The sequence below is a fragment of the Aotus nancymaae genome, unplaced genomic scaffold, assembly GCF_030222135.1.
Source record: "Aotus nancymaae isolate 86718 unplaced genomic scaffold, 86718_ANA_hifiasm-v0.15.2.pri h1tg000014l, whole genome shotgun sequence".
Classification (NCBI taxonomy): Eukaryota; Metazoa; Chordata; class Mammalia; order Primates; family Aotidae; genus Aotus; species Aotus nancymaae.
This window is the reverse complement of record NW_026988425.1, coordinates 103,948,218-103,961,603: the sequence shown is the minus strand read 5'-3', so window position 1 is coordinate 103,961,603 and position 13,386 is coordinate 103,948,218. Positions and strand designations below refer to the sequence as shown.

The window sequence follows — 13,386 nt, the reverse complement described above, 5'->3', positions numbered from 1 at the left end:
AACATTTTCATACATGCATTGTTAATGGAAATATGAATACTAACCATAGCCTTTTAAGAAAGCAGTTTAATATCTGTTAAAAATAGAAATATACATTCCCTTTGACTTAAAAATCTAATCCAACAAATTAAATCAAGAGTGCGTGCACACACACACACACACACACACATTCTTACTGTAGTATTATTTCAGTGTAAAAACTAGAAACGAAATGCATAGCCATCAACAGGGAAATAGTAAATAAAGTATGGTATGTGAATATGTGATATTATGTAGCCATTAAAAGGAATCTATTAGAGGAAGAGGATGTCATGCCAGACAGAGACAGAGACAGAGAGACAGAGATAGAGATATAGACAGAGACAAAAAGAAGACAGAAAAGAAAAAAGAAAGATAAAGATGGCAAAAAAAATACAACTCTAAGTGTGCATTTTTATAAATTTACATTTATTTGTGGCCATATATACAAGAAATGATTTTTTAAAAATTTAATGGATTAATGCCATATTAAATTGGAGTTTCCATTTCATGAGTCTCATATTTAGATTATGAGTCCACTCTGAAAATCAATCAGTAACATAGAGTACATCTGATGATAAGTGCATAAAGAAAGGTAGGAAATAAGCAGCGACTTTTTAATATTGGTTACTTGTGGTGAGTTTGTCAGAGGGAATAATGTTTGCACAGCATGAGAAAGGAGCTATGCAATAAACAAAACAAAAACCAAAATTTTGTTTCTATATAAAACTGAATGTGATTTAAAAAGATAGGTATGATTTTACACCACTTATATAACAGGATAAATATATATCTTTATGTATTCATACATAAAGAAATATAAAAAGGAGGGTCACAAAAATGTTCATGGTGGCTCTCTGAAGTTGGGAATCAAAGTCATTTTTATTTTCTTCTTTATAGTTTTATGTATTAATTTTTTAAAAGAGCCTGTATTATTTATAGAATGGAATGAAATTAAATATACATATACATACACATACATGAATATTTGATATACACATGTACCTATATAATAAACTACTACATACTATGGATATGAAATAAACCTGGAATGGTAGACAAGATTTCTATAATCAAGAGGGTAAGAAAAGGATATTTTGTATAAAAGGGACAGCATAAAAAGAGATGCTATCTGAGATGCTAACACAAAAGGCAAAAGTTACATGGAAAGAAAACAGGAGGTGTGATTTGATTGGACCACAGGGAGTGGGGAAGAGAATAGTAAGATTCTAAATGTAGGCTGAAGCCAGACTATGAAGGGCTTCAAAGACAGTTCAGACTTTATCCAGTAAGCGGTGGGGAGCAACACTGAAGTGTAAAATGACATGATAAGAATCTGATCCTGTGGCTGGGCATGGTGGTTCACACTGGTAATCCCAGTCTTTGGGAGCCTGAGGTGGGCAGATCACTTGAGGTCAGGAGTTTGAGACCAGCCAGATTAACATGGTGAAACCCCATCTCTACTAAAAATACAAAAAACTAGCCGGTGCAATGGCACACACCTGTAATCCCAATTACTCAGAAGTCTGATGCAGGAGAATTGCTTGAACCCAGGAGGTGGAGGTTGCAGTGAGCCAGGATCGTCCCACTGCACTCCAACCTGGGTGACAGAGCGAGACTGTCTCAAAAAAAAAAAAAAATCTGATACTGGTTGTTCAGGACAGAATGGTCAAGAGGGGCCTGGGGACAGAGAGTGCATTAATGAGGTTAATTATCCAGGCCAGGCAGGAGGCAGTCAGAGTCTGAAGTGGGTTGTGTTGTGGGATGAGAGGGGCACAGTGATCATTGGAAAATATGGCTTAATGATGGGGTACCTGGTCTGGAGATTTTGAGGAACAAAGCATGTACAGACACCAGTCACACTGACACAGTGTGTCTCCCCCTATGCTTCTATAATAGAAGATGTGCTGACATTTCTAAAATAACTAAGAGCAGTACTTTGTGTATAAATAAACATTTACCATTCAGAGGGAGTAAGTTTATTGTCTAACTCTTCTCTTTACAGCAGTTTAGTAAAAGGTGGAAAGATGAAGTGGTGACCGTTTTCTCAGATAAAGAGGGTAAAGATTAGAAAGGTTAAGCAAACTGCCTGCCCTAATATGGCTTAGTGTCAGCCTAAGGATTTGACCAAATTCTGTTCTTTGAGTTGGACTTCATCCCTAGCCTTTGGAAGGCTGGATAGCCTTCAAGGCTTTTAGCATTTCTGGACATGTATATAATCAGTGGTAATATCAATCACCAGGTAAAATCAAATTTAATTAGTATAATGAAAGTAAAACAAACAGGACATACTATTTGAATTTATCACTAATTACTGAATATTCACTTTCAAATATAGGGTAGATTCCAGACATAAAGTCAAAATCTACTTATGTGCTTTACATATTGGAACTCTAGCAGTTAGTAAAATTCTGCAATCACTTATGATGAATGTGAAAAATGTTAATTTTATATAGAAAAATTTTAAGATGGCTTCTAAAGATATTCAGAAAGCATATTATTAAAGCAGAGAAAAAAGCCTCCATTTGTGGCATTGTTTCCATGAAATTCATTTAGTAGGTAGATAGTAAATTGTTCCTATCTAATGGTACTGATAAATTATTGTTCCTGCAGCAGGTCAAATATCTTTTAATTGTCAATTAAAAAATCAATAATAAAATTGTTATAATAATTAAATTATTGTTGGACTACAAACACATTTTATGAAGAAATGATACTTAAATTGAACTTGGATTTATTGAAATTTGATATGAAGACTTGGCCATTGAACACGTTGTCTCTGACTAAACTATCTGATATAACTAACAAGTAAATATGAATGCCCAGATTCAAACTCAGTCAATGGCTTCATGCTTTGTTCTCTTCCCCTCCTAGCATACTTACTTCTACCAGCCAGGAAAAAAGATAGACATAAAGAAATGCTTAGCTTTTCAAATTATTTAGATAGTATTGTTCTTTTATTATCAACCAGAGTTCCCTCAAAACCTCAGTATTTGTAGTGAGGTCATGGCCAATTTGAGTCACCCAGAAATATAATTTGCATTTCCTCCTAGAACCTTCAGTTGCATCATTCTCAGATAGCATGTGTTAAGGTCCATGTGTTAAGGTCAGCATTAACTGGCTTGAGTCTGGAAGGGGAATTGATGCTGACTTAGAGTCTTATGCAACAATAAACACAGTATTATCCAGAATAAACTCTGAATGACCCAAACTAATTTCTTGGAAAGTGTTCTAGGTATTTTCCAAAAAAGACTAGAGAAATATAGGAAGTTAGCCAGTTTGGCATTGTTTTTTTGAAAAACCTGCCAAAAGTCTGGCCCCATTTGCCAGTGTCAACACTCTAGAGTGCAAACATATTCTTGTGCAAGGGACATTATGTAAGCTAGAAATTTATCTTAATTAGTCACTCTTTGTCCAAGGGTGGATGTTACAGAAGAAAGCTCAAGTATTTTCAGAATCCAAGTAATTCAAAGTCTCTAGTGAAGCTATTCTTAACTGCCTTTTTATGCAATAAGAGAGGAAGGCCCTTGGATAGCTTGCTTGAAACAGTGTTCAAGGCTGGTAGTGTTGGGGGCGGTTGGTGGAACCTAGTGGGATCCCATTGCTTGCTTAACTCTTTGTTCAAAGGGCTAGAATGAAGGACCTGATGAAAGCCTTTTGCATCCAGCCATGAGGGGTTTTATTTCATTATCCTTGTTTCCATTTCAGCAGCGACAACCAGAATGGAAGTCTACCTGTAAAGGTTAGTCCTAGCTGAGCCTTCATGACAGGAAGAACTTCTCAATCCCTAGAACCTTCAACTGTGAAGAGTTCTGAGGTTCACAACAAATAGCAATATGGATAGACTTAGAATACAGTCACATGCTGCATAATAATATTTTGGTCAAGGGATAACATATACAATGGTGGTCCCATAACATTATAATATGTAATTTTACTGTATTTACTTTAAATTTATAATAAATCTACTGTATTTACTTTTCTATGTTTAGATATGTTTGGATACATACATACTTACTGATATGGTCTGGCTGTGTCCCCATTCAAATCTCAACTTGAATTGTATCTCCCAGAATTCCCACGTGTTGTGGGAGGCACCCAGGGGAAGGTGGTTGAATCATGGGGTGGGGACTGGTTTTTCCTGTGCTATTCTTGTGATAGTGAATAAGTCTCAGGAGATATGATGGGTTTATCAGGGATTTCTGATTTTGCTTCCTTCTCATACTCTTGCCACCACCACGTAAGAAATGCCTTTCTCCCTCCACCATGATTGTGAGACCTTCCCCAGCCACGTGGAACTGTAAGTCCAATTAAACCTTTCTTTTATAGATTGTACAGTCTTGGGTATGTGTTTATCAGCAGTGTGAAAATGAACTAATGCAGTAAATTGGTACCAGAAGAGTGGGGTGTTACTGAAAAGATACCCAAAAATGAGGACACGACTTTGGAACTGGGTAACAGGCAGAGGTTGGAACAGTTTGGAGGGCTCCAAAAAAGAAAGGAAAATGTGGGAAAGTTTGGAACCTCCTAGAGATCTGTTAAAGCATTTTGGCTTTGCTCAAAATGCTGATAGCAATATGGGCATTAAGGTCCAGGCTGAGGTGGTCTCAGATGGAGATGAAGAACTTGTTGAGAACTGGAACAAAGGTGACTGTTGTTATGTTTTAGCAAAGAGACTGCTGGCATTTTGCCCCTGCCATAGAGATTTGTGGAACTTTGAACTTGAGAGAGATGATTTAGGGTATCTGGTGGAAGAAATTTCTAAGCAGCAAAGCATTCAAGAGATGACTTGGGTACTGTTAAAGGCATTCAGTTTGATAAAAGAATGAGAGTATAAATGTTCAGAAAATTTGCAGCCTGACAATGTGACAAGAAAGAAAAATCCATTTTCTGGGGAGGAATTCAAGCTGGCTGCAGAAATTTGCATAAGTAGCAGGTAGCCTAAGTTAATCCTCAAGACCTTGGGGAAAATGTCTTCAGGCCATATCAGAGAACTTAACAGCAGCCCCTCCCATCATGGGCCCAGAGGCCCAGGAGGAAAATGTGGTTTTGTGGACCTGGGACTTGGTGCCCTGTGTCCCAGCTGTTCCAGCCAGGGCTGAAAGGGGCCAACATACAGCTTGGGCTGTGGCTTCAGAGGGTGGAAGCCCCAAGCCTTGGCAGCTTCCACGTGGTTTGGAACCTGCAAGTGCACAGAAGTCAGGAACTGAGGTTTGGGAACCTCTGCCTAGATTTCAGAGGGTGTATGGAAAGGCCTGGATGCTGAAGAAAAAGTTTGCTGCAGGGGCAGTGCCCTCATAGAGAACTTCTGCTAGGTCAGTGTGGAAGGGAGATGTGGGGTAGGAGCCCCACACAGAGGCTACTGGGGCACTGCCTAGTGAAGCTATGAGAAGAGGGCCACCATCCTCCAGACCCCAAAATGGTAGATCCACTGACAGGTTGCACCGTGCACCTGGAAACACCACAGACAATGCCAGCCTGTGAAAGCAGCTGGGGGAATGCTACCCTGTGAAGCCACAAGGGCCGAGCTGCCCAAGACCATGAGAACCCCACTCTTGCATAAGCATGACCTGGATGTAAGACATGGAGTCAAAGGAGATCATTTTGGAGCTTTAAAATTTGACTGCCCTGCTGGATTTTGGACTACTGTGGGCCCTGTAACACCTTTGTTTTGGCCAATTTTCCCCATTTGAAATGGCTGTATTTACTGAATACCTGTACCCCTATTGTATCTAGGAGGTAACTAGCTTGTGTTTGATTTTACAGGCTCCTAGGCAGAAGGGACCTGCCTTGTCTCTGATGAAACTTTGGACTGTGGACTTTTGGGTTAATGTTGAAATGAGTTAAGAATTTGAGGGACTATTGGGAAGGTATGACTGGTTTTGAAATGTGAGGACATGAGATTTGGAGGGGCCAGGGGTGGAATGATATGGTTTGGCTGTGTCCCCATTCAAATTTCAGCTTGAATTGTATCTCCCAGAATTTCCGCACGTTGTGGGAGGGACCCAGAGGGGGGTAGTTGAATAATGGGGGCTGGTCTTTCTCATGCTATTCTCGTGATAGTGAGTAAGTCTCACAAGGCCTGAGGGGTTTATCAGGGTTTTCTGCTTTTGCTTCCTTCTCATTCTCTCTTGCCACTGCCATATAAGAAGTGTCTTTCACCCTTCGCCATGATTGTAAGACTTCCCCCAGCCATGTGGAACTGTAAGTCCAATTAAACCTTTTTCTTTTGTAAATTGCCCAGTCTCTAGTATGTCTTTATCAGTGGCATGAAAACAGACTAATACACTTATTATTGTATTGCTATTGCCTACAGTATTCAGTATAGCAACATGCCATGTGGGTTTACAGCCTAGGAGCAATAAGCTATACTGTATAACTTAGGTGTGTACTAGGCTATACCATCTAGGTTTGTTTAAGTACACTCTATGATGTTTGCACAATCACCCTACAACACATTTCTCAGAACATATTCCCATTGTTAAGCAAATGAACAATTGTTCTATACTATCAAGTCAAGACTTATGATGATGTTAATCTTGACATGTCAAGAGGTTAATGTGGCATGCTTTAGGGACAATAATTTCTCAGTAGTTCAGATTCAGTAGAACTGAATCTCCTGTTTTTGTAGAACTTTGGGCAAGTCACTCTGGGCTCAGCTGACTTACCATCAAGTTGAGAGGTTGGTGTAGGGCTAGTCACAAACCCTAAAATTTTGTAAGAACCATCGAACGAGGATTCAGCTTAATGTGATATTGTGAAATATATATTTGGTCTTCCTCCAATTTCCTGGCATACAACTCTTAAAAATCTTTGTAATCTTCAAAGCAACGTGTCTTTTTTTTTTTTTTAGATAGGGTCTTGCTCTGTCACCCAGGCTGGAGTGCAGTGACATGATCTCAGCTCACTGCAGAATCTACCTCCCAGATTCAAGCGATTCTCCAGGCTGATCTCAAACTCCTGACATCAAGTGATCCACCTGCCTCAGCCTCCCAAAGTGCTGGGACAACAGGTGTGAGCTACCATGCCCAGCCCAAAGTGATATGTCTTTTTGTACACTAATGCATTGATTGATTGCTGGCTGCCCCAGGTAGCTTCATTATGGAGGCTGGTCACTGGAAAAACCAAGGCATAATTAGAGGGCTGGGACTTTAAGCTCCACTCCCAACCTTGGGAGAGAAAAATGTGGCTAAGGGTTGAGTTGATCATCAGTGGCCAGTGATTTAATTAATCATGCTTACCTACTGAAGTTTTCATAAAAACCCAAAAAGACTAGGTTCAGAGAGCTTCTGGATAGCTGGCTGAATGAGTGGTTTCCAGAAGGTGGTATGCCTGGAGAGGGAATGGAGGCTCTGTAGTCCTTCCCTCATGCCTTTACATCTCTTCATCTGTAACCTCTGTAATATTTTTTACAATAGATTGGCAAATGTATGTAAGTGTTCCTCTGAGTTCTGCAAACTGCCCTAGTAAAGTAATTGAACCCCAGGAGGGGATCGTGGGAACCCCAGCGTATAGCCAGTCAGTCAGAAACACAGGTAAAACAACCTGGGACTTGCGATTGGCATCTGAAGTGAGGGAGGAAGGGCAGTCTGTGGGACTGACCCCTCAACCGATAGGAGCTGATGCTATCTTCAGGTAGTGTCAGCATTGAATTGAATCAGAGGACACTCCGCTGGTGTCTGCTGCAGACTTAGTTGATTGCCTGGGGTATGGGAAAATAACCCCACACATTTAGTCACAACAGTACTCTGTATTGATTACTGAGTAAAGCAATAGGAAAGATGCTTTGGTTGTTTTTTCTGATAACCACATACCTTTTTGGAAAAAGGCCTTCCAGTACTAACCAATGCAGTATCTGCCACACCCTATCCACTGCCCTTCTTTCAGGGATTAGAGTGAAAATACTCCATCTATTTCTGCAGCTAACATGCAAAACTTAGAGAACAGAAAGGGAAATACGAAAAAATGTCTTCCTTAGGCCAGTGTCTCATTTTCCTCTGGCTTGCTCCCTTCTCTTCCAGCTCCAAATAATGTGGGCAAATGTTTATACTTGTGATTGACTTAATGGGAAAAAAATGAGAAGACGAGGGTCAGGTTCCTCTGTCAATCCAGAGATTGGTTTACAACTCTGCTTTTCTACATTCTCTAGCATGGTGGACCTGCCCATGCGAGACAAGAATAAAAAAACTTGTATGGGAAATTGTGTCCTCTGTCAAGCCAAGACCACCCAGCAGATTAATGGAAAGACAGAGGCCAAGCAAAGCCACAGGATAAATATTGAAAAGGATATCTACTTAGATATAAGAAATAAAATTGTTAATGTCTTATTTCTCTAAATTGTCTTATATAATCAGAAATTCTGTTTCCCTTCTGTTTGCTCTACTTCTGTAGCTTCTTCTGACACTGATCACTTTTTCCTTTTCAATTTTGTATGGGTCCCTTTTCTAACACCAGAGATGTTAAAAGCTGCAAATCTTGCCAGTGACTCATAAATCTCCTTAGTATTAAAAATTTAAAACCTTATGGAATTTGGGCAAAACACAAAACTAGTATTGTTGGAATGTTTTAAATTTTATAAAAATGAACATAAAGACTTACTTTAAATAGTGTAGTGACTAAAGAAATTACTCACAGTAATAGTTGTTATTTATTGAGTATTTTAAGGCACCATTGACCAGGTTTCACTGGAGCGCCCACCACTATTCCCAGAGTTCAAGTTCACTTTGAACTCTGTTTAAAGGTATTTTTCAAAGCAAAAGTCTGGATCTTTCCAAAGGGGCTTCTGGAAGATATTTAAAAAATTCAGAAGCATGTTTTCTTTGTGAGCCCTGAGTCTGGCACTGGAGATGGAATCATGAGGGGTTTGAGTCTTTCAAAACATAGTAGTGGCAACGGGTTGACAGTGAGCTATGGTGATCGTTGCCAACAAGTGGTGAGGAGGGCCTGGGAGAGGGAAGAGCTGGCCCAGTTTTACCACTATGACCTTGTGGGTTTTCATGGTCCTTAATTACAGAGTGGGAGGCCAGATTTGAAGGGTCCAAAGTCAGCTAAGTCAGTGGACTGGATGATTAAATAACAGATTTGGGCTCTAAGGAGGGCTGGCAAGCTGCTTTTTTAGGAGCTTTCAACCAAGCACATTTGCCATTTTTTCTCCCCATCTACTTATGCAGCAATTTTTTTTTTTTTTTGAGATGGAGTTTTGCTCTTGTTAGCCAGGCTGGAGTGCAATGGCGCGATCTCGGCTCACCGCAACCTCCGCCTCCTGGGTTCAAGGAATTCTCCTGCCTTAGCCTCCCGAGTAGCTGGGACTACAGGCGCGCACCACCATGCCCAGCTAATTTTTGTATTTTTAGTAGAGTCAGGGTTTCACCATGTTGACCAGGATGATCTTGATCTCTTAACCTTGTGATCCAGCAGCAATTTTAAATAGTTATATATAGCATATATTCAGTGCTTGCTTTGTTTCAGGCTCTGTTTTTACATGTATTATCTCACTTTTCCAAATTACAATGTATGAGATAGTTAATATCATCCTCTATATACAGGTAAGAAACTTGGGCTGGGCACAGTGGCCCACACCTGTAATCCCAGCACTTTGGGAGGTCAAGGTGGGTGGATCACCTGAGGTTAGGAGTTCGAGATCAGCCTAGCCAACATGGCAAAACCCCATCTCTACTAAAAATAGAAAAATCAGCTGGGCATGGTGGTGGGTGTCTGTTATCCCAGCAACTCCAGAAGCTGAGGCAGGAGAATCACTTGAACCTGGGAGGCGGAGGATGCAGTGAGCTGAGATCATGCCACTGCACTCCAGCCTGGGGAAAAACAACAACAACAAAGCTTATGTTCAGAGAGGATTGATGGGTTGCCCAAAGTTGCACAGCTAAGTGGTAATTCAGGATGTCTGACTGCTAGCCACTATATTACACCCTCCAGTAGAACAATTCCTCTCTTGCTTTACCGCCTTCCACACTGCTCTTTTTTCTCAGATACCTACGCTATTTCTTGTGCAATTTCTCTTACTCTTGTTAATTACCAAGTAATATTAAAATTTTGGACGTTGTGTCCCACTTGAGAAGGTTAGATAGGTCACTTGAATATGTTGTCCTCTAAGTGAAAATCCCCTCCCTTAAGGTGAAAGGCACAAAAAGTGTAAACATTTTCCCATGATCAGGCCAATCCACAATATTTTTAAGAAGCCGAAGTCATCCAACAACTAACCAGAGATTCCAGCTGTAATAAGTGCAATGAAATATGATAGTTCACAGTGATGACAAGAGGCACTGCAAGATCCCAAACTACCTCCTAAATATTGATTTTGCTACACCATGCCCAGCTAATTACGGTTAGGGCACTAGTAATGTACATATTATTATAGTTCTGGTTCTGGAAGCATGGGAAACTAGTATGTGATATCTTCCTAATGTAATTACATAGAAATTACAATGGACTATACAACCGGAACAAAGCATAAAGCTTAAATCATAGCAGAGCTCTGAGAAAAAAGTTGTCATATGCCAGAAATGAAGCATGAACTCAAAGTCGGAGCCCCAAGCAGCAGGTGTCTGATTGGTAGGCAGCTTTTGACAAGCCTTGATCCAGGGGCCCAGGCTTTCCCTGTCTTATGGCTCTATCATCTTTATCATGTAATTTCTAAGGTCACCATGCTTATTTTCATAAAGGGATGAAGGAAAAAGGAACACAAAGAATGGCCTTTTGGGGAAGTTTTATGGGCCAGACCTAGAAACGGCCTACATCACTTTCTTCCCTATTCCACTGGGCACACACGATAGCAATGTGAAGTGTAGTCAGGCTGCGTTCCCCAGAAGAGGAGGAATTGAATTTGGAAATTAGCTAAAAGCCTGTGTCACAGTAAGCAAAATAGCCCTACCTTCTTATCATTCTAGATGTATGGGAGTTGAAAAAATAAATATAAGCTCTTTAAGTCTCAAGTGCTTACATTTTCAGGAATAGTAGATTGAGGAATGTTTAAGGAGACTAATTAAGAGTTGAAAGTCTGTGTGGGTACATTTTTTTAACCTTACTTTTTACCTTTTTTAGATGGATTTGATGTCTCCATACTTTTCTTTGATCTAGGTGAAAGTATGATATCCAATTTTGCAGCAAGAGAGTACTTTACTTTTTCATCAGTAAGTTTCTGTGTTCCCAATAAAGTTATTCCTTGATCCAGGAGGATCTGTTTTTCTTTCACTACTCAAAATTAGCATGCATTTGATGCTTTCTGCAGAAAGCTATGAGTGGATGTGAATCAGAGGGTTAACATATCTGCATATGTATTTAGAGGTAAATGAGTTCAAGTGTCAAGGCCAATTCTGCCAAATTATAGATGTATTAAATCAGATAAAAACATTAATTTGTTACATTTCTGAACATTTGCTTGTAATTATCTCATATAAGAATTTAGTTTTAATTGAGTACACATGGACACAAAGAAGGGAACAACACTGTGGCCTACTTGAGGGTGATGGGTAGGAGGAGGGTACCTATCTACCTATTGGGTACTATGCTTATTACCTGGTGATAAAGTAATCTGTACACTAACCCCCCATGACACCTACAAAACAAACCTGAACATGTGCCCTGAACCTAAAATAAAAGTTTAAAAAACAAGATAAAAATAAATAAGTAAACATTTTCTCTCAGAAAAAAAATCGAGTTTTACACAAAGCTTAAAGATTTGTTTGATTTTCCCTAATTTACCTTAAAATTTGAAGTTCATTGGCTAGAGATGTCAGATCAGAAGCTAAAGAGCAAAAATCTAAGAAGGAGAGTTCGAAATACTCTTTTCCCTGTCTGGAAGCTTTTGCGATTATTTTTCTCCGTGGGATGTGGAAATCCTTAAGACAGCTTGCCAGCCTCAGTCCAATGTAAAAAGGCTCTCTGCTCACTGTGTTCTAGATTACGTCTTTCTCTCTTGTGGTAATGCTCTATACTCTTCCTTGGGGCCTTTCTATTGCTTTTCCCTCTGACAGGAGCACCATCTTTGCTAATAAGCTCCTGCAGATATCAATTTAAATCTCAAAATGCAACCTCAGGGAAGCCTTTCCTGAACAACCTGCTGGGTCAATGCCCTTGTAATCTACTCTGTAACACTAGTACTTCCTTGTAGCAGTTTAGCATCCCTGGAACTAAATAATTACTTATAAATTTGGTTGTTCAAAATTTGCTCTTCCATGAGAATGTAAGTGCCACTCCAGGGGAGGCCGTATTTGTCTTGTTCACCATTGTATCCCTAGTTCCTAAGTGAGTGCTTGATTAAGATCAGCATCAACAGATGTTAATTTAATAAATTAATATTGTGCTTATCCATAAACAGTTTGAAGAGGCTTACTTGTCTCCCTTTTATGCATCTCTATGACATTTTGCTAATCAGAGGGCTGGAAGAATACCCTCCACCAATTCTCACAACTGAGAACATCCCCATTCCTTAATTTGTCTTTGCTAGTGGCACCCAGAACCCCTGAGTGTTCCAAATACAGCCCCATAGCACCTTCAAGGGGAAGAAAGAGGATGGACAGGTGTTGTTTTTGGCCAGCTACATGGAGGAGGTTTAAGAAGTGTGATACATCAAGCCTCTGAAATTGTGCCTGCCCTTGTTATCAGAATAGGACAAAGCCCAAGAAACCAGAAGAATATCAAAGGGGCTTGAGATCCTGAGTGAGAAGTGGGGGTTGTGCCTCCTAGTGTATTGCTAATCATACTGCTGGTCTAACTCCCCAGTCATTCTCTTTGTTACCCTAGGGGTACAATGCCGTTGGGTTGGGCTTCAGGAAGGCTTAAGTCTGAGGAACAGCTCTGCTCGCTAGTTCTCCTTGTCTGCTCTCCACTCAATCATATGAGGGGACTTTGCAATCTTAGAGAAAAAGGAAATTTTTATGATCTTTTCACTATTTCATTTCTGTCCCTGCCAGAGGGCTTACTGAGAATTTTCTCAAGGCCACAGCTGCACGGGGTTGTCTCAGGTCAGTGAGAAAGACTGATCCACCACTTAGAGTGAGACTAAATAAAACTGTAAAGTCGGTAGGGTTGCGTGTTTCATGAAGATCCCTTAGAAGACTCAGGTCACCCCGGGTTACCTGACCACAGTCAGCTCCATGTGTAGACTTGACCTGGGACTCCCTTACAACCAGGGCAAAGAAAAAAATAACCCAAGAGAGGTATTCTTTCTGTGATCTAAAAATGGGTGTCTGTTTCCGCCCTTAGTTTTCATTTAAAATTTCATTATTTGTCTTTTATGGAATGATAAATGTGATTCTGATTCTTGCTTTAACTATTTCTGGAGTAATACTTGAATAACTTGCACATTTTTTCTGCTAAGGCCTAAGAGGGATTAAAACTAACTTTGTGAGG

General features: G+C 40.0%; 1 long non-coding RNA gene across 2 annotated transcripts in view; it reads left to right on the top strand.

Moving 5' to 3' along the window:
- Positions 1-3,775: 3,775 nt before the first annotated feature.
- The window catches only part of LOC105731972 (uncharacterized), an 80,890-nt gene continuing 71,279 nt past the window's right edge, over positions 3,776-13,386 (top strand). The window contains exons 1-2 of one of the 2 annotated variants that reach the window (XR_010342623.1): positions 3,776-4,318; positions 5,785-5,888. This is a non-coding gene — a long non-coding RNA (uncharacterized LOC105731972). The remainder of the gene's footprint in view (positions 4,319-5,784; positions 5,889-13,386) is intronic. The other variant, XR_001110860.3, reaches the window with a different exon arrangement.